Source organism: Miniopterus schreibersii (assembly GCF_964146895.1).
Source record: "Miniopterus schreibersii genome assembly, chromosome: 10".
Taxonomy (NCBI): domain Eukaryota; kingdom Metazoa; phylum Chordata; class Mammalia; order Chiroptera; family Miniopteridae; genus Miniopterus; species Miniopterus schreibersii.
The window spans coordinates 10,004,859-10,018,449 of NC_138110.1; the positions used below are offsets into that span (position 1 = coordinate 10,004,859).

General features: G+C 47.7%; 1 protein-coding gene and 1 pseudogene across 2 annotated transcripts in view; one reads left to right on the plus strand and one right to left on the minus strand.

Annotated features, from left to right (window-relative positions):
- Positions 1–10,860, minus strand: part of CSE1L (chromosome segregation 1 like) — a 55,870-nt gene extending 45,010 nt beyond the window's left edge. The window contains exon 1 of the mRNA XM_081148695.1: positions 10,819–10,860. The gene's annotated coding sequence lies outside the window, so the exon portion shown is untranslated. The remainder of the gene's footprint in view (positions 1–10,818) is intronic.
- On the plus strand, positions 2,446–3,029 carry LOC308562822 (platelet glycoprotein IX pseudogene; annotated as a pseudogene). Its single transcript has one exon. The product of its transcript is annotated as a platelet glycoprotein IX pseudogene (transcript).
- Positions 10,861–13,591: the final 2,731 nt, after the last annotated feature.

Sequence of the window (13,591 nt, forward strand, 5' to 3'; positions counted from 1 at the left end):
TGCCCACTGCTGGGGATTGAGCCCACAACCTGGTGCATGTGCAGGAATTGAACCTTGATCTCCTGGATCATAGGTCAATGCTCAACAGCTGAGCCATTCCGGCTGGGCTCTTTTTCTTTATTTAAAATTTATCTTTATTGTTGAAAGTATTACAGATGTCCTCCTTTCTTTCCATTTTCTCCATTGTTTTCCTTACACTAGATGTATCCGCAAACATATCGCCATGAGATATGTCTAATATTTTGCTGCCTACATTTTCTTCTAGAATTTTTATGGTTTTACAACTTACATTTAAGTCTTTTATACATTTTGAGTTTATTCTTGTGTATGGTGTAAGTTGGTGGTCTAGTTTCAGTTTTCTGCATGTACCTGTCCAATTTTCCCAGCACCATATATGGAAGAGACTGTCTTTACTCCATTGTATGTTCTTGTCTCCTTTGTCAAATATTTGTTGAGCATATGGCTTGGGTAGATTTCTGGGTTCTCTGTTCTGTTCCACTGATCCGTATGCCTGTTCTTGTGCCAGTCCCAGGCTGTTTTGATTACAGAGGTTTTGTAGCATAGCTTGATATCTGGTATTGTGATTCCCCCCAGCTTTGTTCTTCTTTCTCAAGATTGCTGAGGCTATTTGGGGTCTTTTTTGGTTCCATATGCTTTTGGAGTGTTTGTTCTAGATCTGTGAAATATGCCATTAGTATATTTGCATTGAATATATAGATTGCTTTAGGTAGTACAGACATTTTAATGATGTTAATTCTACCAATCCATGAACACAGTATATATTCTTCCACTTGTTTATATCTTCTTCTATCTCTTTTATCAACATCCTATAGTTTTCTGAGTATAAGCCTTTTACCTCCTCACTTAACTTTATTCCTAAGTATCTTCATTTTTTTTTGTTGCAATAGTAAAAGGGATTCTTTTTTAAGTTTCTCTTTATGAGAGTCCATTATTGGTGTATAAAAATGCAATCAATTTCTGGGTGTTAATTTGTATCCTGCTACATTGCCAAATTCATTTATTAAATCTAGTAGTTGTTTGGTGGACTCTAGGATTTTCTATGTACAATATCATGTCATGTGCGAATAATGTCCACTTTACTTCCTCCTTTCCAATTTGAATGCCTTTTGTGTTTTCTTTTTGTCTGATGGCTGTGGCTGGGACATCCAGTACTATGTTGATTAAGAGTGGTGAAAGTGGCATGCACTACATGATTCCTTCTGTAAACTCAAGTTGACTTAAGCTTCTGTGCCCAAGGCACTAGGACCCAGGGCTCCCCACCTCAGGAGACAGGCCCTCCAGGGCTGCATGCAGGGGATAAGCCAGGCTATTTTGATCACTTCCTTCCTCCCTCTCAAGCTGCGGCCACCATCAGCTGCTTTACATAGGACTGCCACTCCAGCCTCAACCAGGACAGTTCAGGTCACAGAAAAGGAATTTCTCTGCAGGCCTGGAAGGTAAGTAGCCCTCCTTATTACCAGTACTGCCTCCTACACCAGGGCTCCTCCCAGGCGGTGGGGAGGTGGGCTGTCAAGTCTCACCTCTATGCCTCCTTTTGCTCTCCCTTCCAGATGATGGGGTTGGGTGGGGCCATTCACTCTGACACACCTGCTCCTTGGCTAAGTCAAGATTCAATGGCTTATTCAATGAACAGTCTTTGGGAGCCTGCAATGAGCCAGGCTCTGGGGTGGGGAGGGGTGGGAGGTTGGGAAGAGCTTGTCTTAGAAAGGGGGAAAACAGTTGTGAAGGGATGGCAGGGAATCAGGCAGAAAACTGGGGCTCATGAGACCTGAGTTTGAGTCTGTTTTCTGACACAGACTACTGAGTGACCCCACACAAATCACTTTCTGTCTGTGGGCCATAATTCCCCCAACCTGGATGAATGGCTTTCCAGAGGGGGCCCCCTTTGGGTTCCCTTTCTTGCCCTCACCTTGTTGTGCTGTTTCCTACATTGAGTATCACATAAGAGTTGACTTTGCCGTGGCAAATATTTGAAATTGGTGGGATGAGAGGTGGTCTGTGAAAGCCACACAATCAGCCTAACCCCAGTCTTAGGCAGGGAGGCTGGGAGCAGCCTTTCCCGACTCTAGGGGCCAAGCGCCAGGACTGTAAACCTTGGAGCAGAGACCTGCTCTCCCTACCTCCTAAAGTCCTGTCCTCTTCCGAAGATACCCTGCTTCCCCCGCCACCTCAGCCACCCTCACTGTCTTGCCTCCTGAGTGTTTAGCGAGGGTCAGCCATGCCCAAGTTGGGCACAGTTCACTTCCTTCAGTCTTCACCGCTGCAATTTCATAGACAAGAAAGCTGAGGCCATAGAAGGTAATTGTCCCTTGATCAAGGTCAGGTACCATTGTTCTCATGGTGCACACTGGTTCTTGGGATGGGGTGCAGGCTACTAGTCCCTCCTTTACCTCACAGTCACTCTCCCCACAGCCAGCCTGCACAATGCCTGCCTGGGGGACCCTGCTCCTGCTCTGGGCTACAGCAGAGGCCACCAAGGACTGCCCTGAACCTTGCACCTGCCAGGCCCTGGAAACCATGGGGCTGTGGGTGGACTGCAGGGGGCAAGGGCTCACATCCCTGCCTGCCCTGCCAGCCCACACCTGCAACCTCCTGGTGACCAATAACAGTCTTTGTTCCATGCCTACTGGCACCCTCGACCTCCTGGTCCAGCTGCAGACGCTTGATGTGACACAGAACCCCTGGCACTGTGACTGCAGCCTCACCTACCTGCACCTCTGGCTGGAGGACCACACACCCGAGGCCCTGCTGGATGTCCACTGTGCCAGCCCCAGCCTTGCCACCATCCACCCACTGGGCCATCTCACAGGCTATGAGCTAGGCAACTGTGGCTGGCAGCTACAGACATCCTGGGACTACCCAGGGGTCTGGTGGGATGCGGTACTGGTTGTTGTGGCCACAGTGTTGTGGCTCTCCTGGCAGGTCTGCTGTGTACTGCCAGAGAGCCTGTGCTCCCAGGGTCACCCTCAGGCCCACCTGAGCCCCTCCCCAGACTCCATCAGCCCTGATCACCCAGAACCACCAGTAACTCAAAATAAACTGGCTGCTCAGCCATTTCATTCAAACTCACAGATTTTCTTTTTCCCTCTCAGTACCTTCTGGAAACCTGGGTTCATTTTTTTATTACCAGATATTAATTGGTGCTTTTTTGTCCCCCAAGTTCCTAGTAAAATGTGCTGTCCCACTTCCAACCAGCCAACCCCAGTTCCATAATTTGGAAATCCAGAGCCCTTCCCCAGTGCCTGCCAGGTCCCAGGTCACCAGTTCTCCTACCCTCCCCTGTCTATAGTACCAGCTTTCCACAGGGACCATCCTAGGCAGCCCAGGCCAACTGCACATCACATTCCAAAAACAAAACAAAAACTTTCTCTCACAACTCAACAGTGAACAGACAGGAAGTACTGACGAGGGCATGGTTATCTCTGCAACAGACATACACGAAAAGGCACTTCACCATTCCCAAATGGCCTTTGGCCACAATGTCTGGCCCTGAGGCCATCTGGGCTTACCTGGCCCATTGTTTGTCTTCTCCTGGACTAGCTTCTCTCTCCTTTACTTCCCTTCTACTACTCTTCTACACATCAAATTACTCCATTTTTTATGGAAACAACTCCCCTCCAAGTGCTGACATCAGACATCTGCAAACTATGGGGCCCCACTTCTACCCCATTCAACAGATTCTTCAAACAAGACACATCTCTCCCTCAGAGGAATTCTGGCACCAACAGTTAAGTTAAACTTTTCTCCACTGTACGAGCTAACATTTAGCTAACATTTACTGGCCAAGCCAAATCCAAATATAATTACACCAAGGTCCCTCACTCAAGGAGTTCCCTGTGGTGGTCCTATGGCTCAGGAGGTGCCACTAGGAAAGCCAAGTGGGCACCGTGTGCCACTGAACGGCACTGGTCCACAAAGGAGAGGCTGGAAGAGGACTCAAAACTCAGGAGGAGGGATAGACTGTTGGGAGTGGTGGAGACTGTGGCAAATCAGAGAGCCTGTGTTCCATCCAAAGAGGTCTAGCCAAATGCTGCCATGTGGAGATGTGGACCCAGCGGCCCCGTGTTCCATTCTGCTAGAGAGATTGGAACTCTAGATTTTTATGTGAAATCTCTGAATTATTCAACTGTTGGCAACTAAATAAAAAATGTAACTGATATATCAATAGGGCAAATATAACATATACTATCAACTAGCTAGAGTCCTTAGACTGAGAGTCTGTGATGTGTGCCTTAGGAATCAGCTGTAACACTGCTGCCAAATGACAACAATGGTCAAAGCTGGCATCTGCTTACTGGGCACATGGCATGTGCAAGGCCCTATATGAAGCACCTCACAGTGGTCATCTTCCTGCACCCTGTCGAACCCAGAGAGGAAAATACTGCTCTCCCTGCAGGGCATGGAGGTGAACACAGGTCCAGGCCCCCACAGTCACTTCATAGGCATGATCCCAGACAGGTCCCCTTCCACATCTGAAAAGTGCTCCCTTGAAAACTTCCTGGGCCCCCTAGAACTCAGGCTCTTCTGCCTCCAAGTCCCCACATGAGATGTCCATAAATTCTGCCCCTTTTCCTTCCTGAGCCCGACGTGTGCAGCCACAGGCCTGGTGCAGTGATGATTATAGGCCTTGATCCTAGGGATTGAATGGCTTGGTCCAGTGAGAACCTGTTAGGAGCCTGGGAAGCCCAGTGGCACCAGTGCAGCTGATGATTCCACTGAGAGTGCAAGGAGTGAAGGGAACTTCAGTGGCCATGCAGGGCTTTCCCAAGGTGGACAGAGAATTGCCACAAGAGCCTTAGGAAAACAGGGCCACTGGGAGCATGGATTTCCCTTTTCCATCATCCCTCTTGCTCCATTTCAGGCCAGCAAGGCTTTCACCACAGAACCACCCACTCCACAGTCACCAACTCCATCATCAATGCCTCCCACTGCCACCAGCAACCATCCCCTACCAGCCACCATTGTCCCCTTTAGAACCACAGTCAGCCACAGAGCCAGCTCTCCATGGCCACTGACAAGTCTCTCCTCCCCACACAGCCATCAACACCACCCTTGGTACCCATCACGGCCTGCACACTAGCATCACATCTGCCACCTCCCCGTTCTCTCCATCACAGCCACAGACATTAGCCCCATGAGCTGACACTGTTCCCCACCACCATTCCCCCATTGCTGCTGTTACCACTAGCACCAAACAGCCAGGGACCTTATCCCCATTATAAGCCAAATGCCAGCTCTGTCATTGCCATCAATCTATCCAAACAGTCACCATGACATGATCCACTGTCTACCACCTTCATGAGTATTTTCAAAACCCAGCTGCACATGGAAAGTTTATCGAGGTAATTTTTTCTAGCTGCTCTGACAACCAATACACCCTGCTTGCCCAAAGGGAGGTTTGGTCCCCCTGACACCTTGGTGTGATCAGCCGTTCACAAGGAGGCCTTCCACAGGACTCCTGCCTCCTACTCAGCCCGTTCTCTCAGGCCTGCTCTCTCTAGAGCCCTCTGCTGGTCTCCTGACTTCTTCTGGCCACTGGGTAAGCAGGGACAGCACAGACAAATGTCCACATGCTCAGGGCTAGGACTAGAAATGTACAGATGACCCTCACAAGCAATCATTGTCTCAAACCCAGTCACGGGCGCCACAACTGCAGGGGAGGCCGGGAAACATGGTCTTCCAGTGCGCCCAGTAACAGGCAGCAGGTGGGCATGTAGCAATGGTCGGCCCCCGGGGGTCTATGCTAAGGTAATATGTGCCTCGTCAGAAACAGGACATGCCACAGCAAGGGCATTTGTGAAGTAATGGGCACTCTTAGGGGTCACATGCTGAGTCATGTCCCTGAGACATAGCAGACCCAGTTCCTAACACTGTCCATCTCGTGTGTTTTGCACACACACTTACCCACACCTCCTGTGAGCAAGAATGAGTGCACACACACACAGGTTTCCAAGGACTCCATGCTGACCCAGACAGGATCCCCACGGGTCCCAACACTGGCAATGTCTCATTAAACTAGATGAGAGCAAATTCTCTTGTGGGGCAAACATGCAGGGCAGCCCCTGTGTGTGCCTGAGGGCAAAGACCAGGAGGCGGGCAGCTCTGTCCTGGCTCAGCTCCGCCCAACTTGGGGACCAGTCTGGGGCCTGGGAACCTCCTAAGAACAGAGTCTAACTTGACAGACACCCCAGCCTCTGACTGTCAGTTTCCTAAATGGCTCTGGAGCTGGCATCCTCATTTTAAACCACTCTCCATAATAAGCAGTGATGACACCACTTCAGGCTTCGGGAAATATCTCAAAACCTTGGGAGAGTTTTATTTTTTAGGTAGGTGTCTAATAAAGTGGGCAAAATAAAGAGACAGAGCTAAACTATAGTACTTTTTAATTACAAATTTTAAAAAGGTACAAACTCTACTGATTCTAGTGGCCACTGCTATCACTTTGATGTGGACTCTTCTGGACATTTTCATGCAGTTATAAATATGTGTATGTACCACCAAAAATATGGTCATCTTATGGCACTTTTCTACAGAAATAAGACATTTATGTAATATTCTGAAGCTGGCTTTCTTTCCCATGGCCATGTAATTTAGAGATCCATCTGTCTATCTGAGCCACCTCTCAACCTCCCGCCCTCCCTCTTTCTACCACAGGATCAGCACAGTATTTCACAGCATCATGTCCTGCAGTTTATTTATCCTTTGTTGACAAAGATGTAATTGCTCCGATGTTCTCCGTTACCAACAGTACTGAAGGGAACAACCTGTGCACCTGTGTGCATATTTTGCTAGACCACTAGTTCTCAAAGTTGGTTCCAGGAACCCCCGGGGTCCCTGAAACTCTTTCGGGGGTCTACAAGTTTAAAACTATACTCATAGGACTGGGGGCAAGGTGGCTATGGCATAAAAGGAGGCTATGTGCCCTTCTCCCAGCCACGGACTGGATTTCCAGCTAAAATCTGTGCGGTCAGCTTGAAAAAGAGAAGTGTAACTCATTGGACATATTTCGTCTAAGGAGCACTGAAGAAAGAACGGAGAAAGTGGAAAGACAGAGGGAGTCCTGGAGAGGGGGAGCCCCCCTGTCGTTGATGCTTGGCTGAGAGGCCCCAGTGATATGGGGTGCAAAGCTCCCTCCCCTTGGAAGTGTGGGGTCACATCCCCACGCAGGGCTCCCACACCCCGAGCAGCAGAGACTAGAAGGAGGGCCCCGTGGCATCGGGAGAGGGACCTGGGGACCTGTCTGTCTGGGTGGCCAGGTCCTTTCCTTCCCGGGAGGGAGTGCGCGGACTAAAGGCTGTCCCCGGGGAGAGGCTCGCCCTGGGTGCTGGCTGCTAGAAAAGCTGCGCTGCGGTGTTGGGGTCCGAAGAAAGAGGGGGGCTGACGGCTGCACCCAGAGGAACTCTGAGAGACCCTCTGCTTTCCCGAAAGGCAATGTGCAGAGCCCCAGATACCAACTAAACCGTGTTGCCTGAGGAAGGTGGAGGCATTATCCCACCTCCAGTGCAGGATTGAAGCCCCTTGCCCCACCTCTGGAGCACAGGGACTGATCCTGCCTGTGGAGGGGGTGCAGGGAAGGTGGGGGATTTTTGACTCTCACTGAAGAGAGTTGGAAGTGAGAGCAGAGCAGAGACTCTGGGTCCCAGCTTCACTGTCACCAGCCAGCAGAGAGATCAGAGTCCTGCCTGGGATGATTTTATAACCCCTTCTGCTTGCATCTGTGGCTCAAGGGTGCTGGATCCTCAGAGAGCAAGGGTGTGTTTTTTATTTTGTGTTGTTTCAGGTACCCCCCAGCATCCCTCGGGAAGGCTTATATTGGAGAGACAGATGAGTGAGAGTGGGCTTTGGGCCTGAGTGTTGGGGGCCTGATCCCTGTGTCCTGTGAGTTCAGCCAGCCAGTGCCAGGAAGGAGGGGTGGAGCATGTCTCCACCTCCTGCAGGCTGGGACACCACCCCCATTAGAAAGGAGTTTGGATCAGCTCTCTGAAGCCCCAGATACCGCGAGGGGCACAGACTGGGGGGGTCAGGAGAACAGCTCAGAGCAGGGCATTTCAAGAGTAAGACCCTCACAGGCTGTTGTCTGGGACCAGAAGGGCCGCAGAACCTCCTGCTGGCTGGGCAGGCACTGTTCTCAACCAGAATCTCTTTGGATCAGTCCCACCAAGCCCAGGGCAACTGAAGCTTTTCCTGAAAAGGCAGGAGGCTGGATGCAACCCGCCCCCGCACCAGGCCGCCTCAGGGGAACTGGATTGGACCATAAGGTGGACACTGAGCAGTTGCTCTTCGAAGTGCAGATTAATTACCCCTGGGGCCCTCTGGCCCTAGCTGGGCTGCCTGGCTCCACCCAGAAGGCTCATCAGAAGACACTGCAGGCCCAGGCCACCTCCAGGGCAGGCGGCTGAGGCGGGGAGGCGACCTGAGAGAGCCTCAGACCCGCCTCAGCTACTGTGGGACACCCCGAGTCAGCCTACACAGCTGGGGACATTAGCTGAGAACAGCACCCCGGCAGGAAGCCTGAAATCAGCGCACAAAGCAGGGCGCCTCGCGCAGCAGGATCTGCCCAGATGACCTTTCCTGGGCTGTTTTGCTGCTGTTCTGTTCCAGTACTTTCCTCTGTATTGCGCTGGTCGCCGCCTTCTCACTGGTCCTGCTTTTGCTCTTTTCTCCCTGTTCCCTTCCCGTCTCCTGCCGCCCCATCCTCATCTTGCTCCATCAGTTCCTTCCTTTCCCTTTTCCGTTCTTTCTCTCACTTTTGCTTTCTCTCTCTTCCTATTACCTCTGCATAACTTTTTTTAGTAAGAAAATTATAGGCCAGTCTCCCTGATGAATAGACATGCTAAAATCTCAACTAAACATTAGCAATAATATCCAGAAAGAAATTAATAAGATCATACAACATGGCCAAGAGGGATTTATTCCGGGGATGCACGACTAGTACAATATTAACAAGTCAGCAAACGTGATGCATCACGTTAAGAAAATGAAGGGTAGAAATCACACGTTCATATCAATAGATGCAGAAAGAGCATTCGATAAAATCCAGTACCCATTTTTTATGAAAACGTTTAATAATGTGGGAATAGAGGGATCAGACCGCAGCATAATAAAGGCCATATATGGCAAACCCACAGCCAACATCATAATCAATGAGCAAAAACGAAAAGCATTTCCCCTAAGAACAGGAACAAGACAGGGGTGTCCGCTTTCAACACTTACTCACCATGGCACTGGAAGTGCTAGCCACAGCCATCAGACAAGAAAAAAGAATAAACGCATCCAAATTGGAAAGGAGGAAGTGAAACTGTCACTATTTGCAGATTACATGATATTGTACATAAAACATACAGAATCCACCTGAAAACTAACAGAGTAAATGAATGAATTTGGGAAAGTAGGAGAATACAAAAGCAACATCCAGAAATTGATAGCGTTTTTATATACCAATAACAATCTCTCTGAAAGAGAAACCAAAAAAGCAATCTCTTTTACCACTGCAACAACAATAATAACAACAAGGTGCCGAGGAATAAACTTACCCAAGGCAGTAAAACACCGGCACTCACAAAACTATAGGACAGTGATGAGAGGAAAAGGGAGACAGAAACACGTGGGAGCATGTTCCGTGATCACGGATTGGAAGAATTAACGTCATTAAAATCTCCACACTTTACCCAAAGCAACCTATAGAGTCAACGCAATCCCTATGAAAATAGCAGTGGCATATTTCACAGATCTAGAACAAATATTTCAAACACTTATATGGAACCGAAAAAAACCCCGAATAGCCTGAGCAATCTTGAGAAAGTAAAACAATTTGGAAGTATCAAACTACCTGATATCAAACTATACTACACGGCCACTATAGTGAAAACAGCCTGGCACTGGCATTAGAACAAGCATATAGATCAATAAAATAGACGAGAGCCCAGAAACAAACCCACGCCTTTATAGCCAATTACTCTTTCACAAAAGGGGGAATAACATACAAAAGAGTAAGGACAGTCTCTTTAAAAAATGGTGTTGGAAAATTCGAGAGTTATATATATTTAAAAAAAAAGATACTAGACCATCCGTTTACACCTTACATTGGAATAAACTCAAAATGCATAAAAATGTAAATGTCAGTTGATGAACCATAAAATTCCTAGAACAAAACATAGGCAGTAAAAACTCAGACATCTCTCGTAAGAATATTTTTGTAGGTATATCTTCTTGAGCAAAAGAAACACAAGAAAAAATAAACCAATGGGACCACATCAAACTAAAAAGCTTTTACACAGCAAAAGAAACCATCAACAAAATGAAAAGGCAACCCATTGCACAGGAGAATATACTCACCAATGATACTTGTGATAAAAGGTTAATTTCTAAAATATATTGAAAATGTATACTACTCAATAACAAAAAGACAACTAACCCAATTTAAAAAATGCACACATGTTCAGACGGCCTGGTTCAGAGGCTGACATCAACCTATGGTCCAGGAGCTTGCTGTTCGATTCCCGATCAGGGCACATGCGGGGGGTTGCGGGCTCGACCCGCAATGGGGAGCATGCAGGAGGCAGCTGATCAACAACGACTCTCCCATCATTGATGTTTCTCTCCTTCCCTCTCCCTTCCCCTCTCTCTGAAATCAATAAAGATATATTTTTTTAAAAAAGAAATCAAAAATTGAAACGGCAACCCATTGCACCAATGATACTTCTGATAAAAGGTTAATTTCTAAAACATATTTAAAATGTACACTACTGAACACCAGGAACACAAACAACCCAATTTAAAAAATGGACACATACTCACCGGCTTGGCTCAGTGGTTCAGCATCAACCTATGGTCCAGGAGCTCGCTGTTCGATTCCCGCTCAGGGCACATGCCCGGGTCGTGGGCTTGATCCCAAGCATGGGACATGCAGCAGGCAGCCAACCAATGACTCTGTCATCACTGATTTTTCTTCCTCTATCTTTCTCTCTCTTCCTCTCTCTGAAATCCTGGCTCTAGCCCTAACCATAACACTATAGCTAGTTCTCATTTTAACCCTAACTCTAGCCTTACCCGTAAACTTAACCCGAAACTTAGACCTAGGCCTAGGCCTACAACTAACTTTAACCCTAAACCTAACCATAACCTAGCTTTAACACTAACCCTAACTTTAGCCCTAAACCTAAGCATAGTCCCAGCCAAACACTAACCCTAAACCTAAGCCCAGTTCTAGCCCTACTCCTATCTTGAGCCCTAATCCTAACCTAAACTTTAGCCCAAGACCTAAACCTAAACCTAGCCCTAGTTTTTGCCATAACCCTAACTGTAAACTTAGCCCTAACCTTAACACTAACCCTAACAATAGCCCTAGCCCTAGCCCTAACCCTAATCTAAACTTAGCCCTAGAACAAGCCCTACCTCTAGACCTAACCCTAATCCTAAGGCTTCCCCTGCAACGAGTCCTAAACCTACATTTAACCATAACCCTAATGCTAATTGTAGCCTTATCAATAACCCTAACCACATGCACAGCCATAGCCCGAGCCCAAACCATAACCCTGATGGTAACTCGAAACCTAACCCTAGAGCTACTCCTAAGCATGACCCAACCTTAACCCTACCCATACTCCTAACACTAAACCAAACCAAACCAAACTTTAACCATAGCCCTAAAGCTAACCCTAACCCTAACCTTGTATCCAATTCTTGTCCTACATTCACCACTAGTCCTAGCTGAAAACTGATTCTAGACCTAACTGTGGCCCTGGGCCTAAACCTAACACTCTTCCTAAGCCTCACCTGAATATTAAACCTAATTCTAAGGTTAACCCTAGCCGGAACCCTAAACCAAATCCCAAACCTAACTCTAAATTGATCCCTGCATCTAAAACTCACCATAAATTAACCATAACCCTAGACCTAGACTTAGGCCTAGTGCTAATTCTAGCCAAAACCCTAATCTTATACCTAGCTTTAATCCTAACCCTAACACTAGCTCTAGCCCTATCTTAATACCTACCCCTAACCCTAAATCTAGGCCTACATCGAATCCTAAGCCTGACCCTAACCCTAATTCTAACCCCAATGCTAGTACTAAACCCCAAAACTAATTCTAAAACTAGTTCTGGCACAAGCCCTAGCTCGAACGGGAAACCTAACCACAACATCAGCCTTAGCACTAGCCCTAAACCTGAACAAATGCTACCCTAATGCTAATAACACCAAATCTAGCCCTAGCGAAAAACTCAAACCTAACCCTAAATGGAACCCTAATTCTAGCACTAGACCTATCTCCAACTTTAACACTAGATCGAACCCCAAACCCAGCCTTCTTCTTATAACTAAACTAACCTAACCCAATCCCAAATGTGGGGAGCCGCTGTGGCCCCAGCCACGGAGGAGCTGCCTGGGTGAGCTGCTGATGTGCTCCCCTGCTCCCTGGGAGATGTGGGTGAGCTGCTGTGGCCCCAGGCACAGTGCCTGGGTGAGCTGCAGAGGTGCTCTCCTGCTCCCTGACCCAGTCCTTGAGGCACCAAAGCAATACTAATTTAGCTTGCGGCCATAAATTCTAGAAAGGCTAATTAGGAAGCTGGCCCCGGCCTGAAGGGTTAAGGGATAGTTAAGCCACATACCAAGCCAAGGACTCAATCCTCCCCAAAAGTTCCCATTAGAAGCAGAGAGAAAGATAGTTTCCAAGGTCTGAGCTCCTGCAGGAGGCAGGGTGTTTACTCTGAAAAAGCATTCATAGGAGCTTGGAGGAATTACTTTGTATCTGGCAAGGGAAAGAAATGCCGCACGGGTGCTATTCAGCACAATCAACAGTCCCTGTACATACTGAGCTGAGAAAATAAACTCGGGGCTGAGGCAGTTACGAGCTACAGTCCTCCCGATCCCATCATTTTCTGTCTGTCTTTTCTCCATCCTCACTCCTTCCTCAGGACCGTTCGACTCTGCCGGCGGGCTCCGGCACCCAAATTGTAATGCTAAACTTTAAACTTACTTCCCAGTCTCACCCTAAACTTAAACATAATTTTAGCTCGAACTATAACCCTAATACTAAAACAAAACCTAATCCTAACCCTAGATTTACCCTAATCCTAAACCTAACCATAATTTTAAAACTAGCCTCAGCTCTAGCCTTACTTTAACACTAACTTTAGCCCTAGAGTCAGCCCTAACCCTGATTCAAACCCTAACCCTAACCATGAACTTAACCAGAGCTTTGATTGAAAATATACCCTTCCACTAATCCTAAACTTAACATTAGCCATAGGCCTAGTCCTAAGGCTAACACTAAACCTAGCTCTAATTCTAACTCTAGCCCTAACTCGAACTTTAAACTTAGCCCGAGAACGAAACCTAGCTCGAACCCTAACTATAACACTAGCCCTAACTCTCACCATAGCCCTAACCTGAACCCTAACACTAGCCCTAGCCCTACCCTTTTTCCTAGTGCTAATATTAACCTCAACCCAAACCCTAACCCTAAACTTAACTGTAAAATTCACCCTAACACCTACCCCTAACACTAACCATAGCCATAGGCCTAGCCTTAAACTGAACGCTAAACCTTGTCCCAGCCCTCTCCCTAACC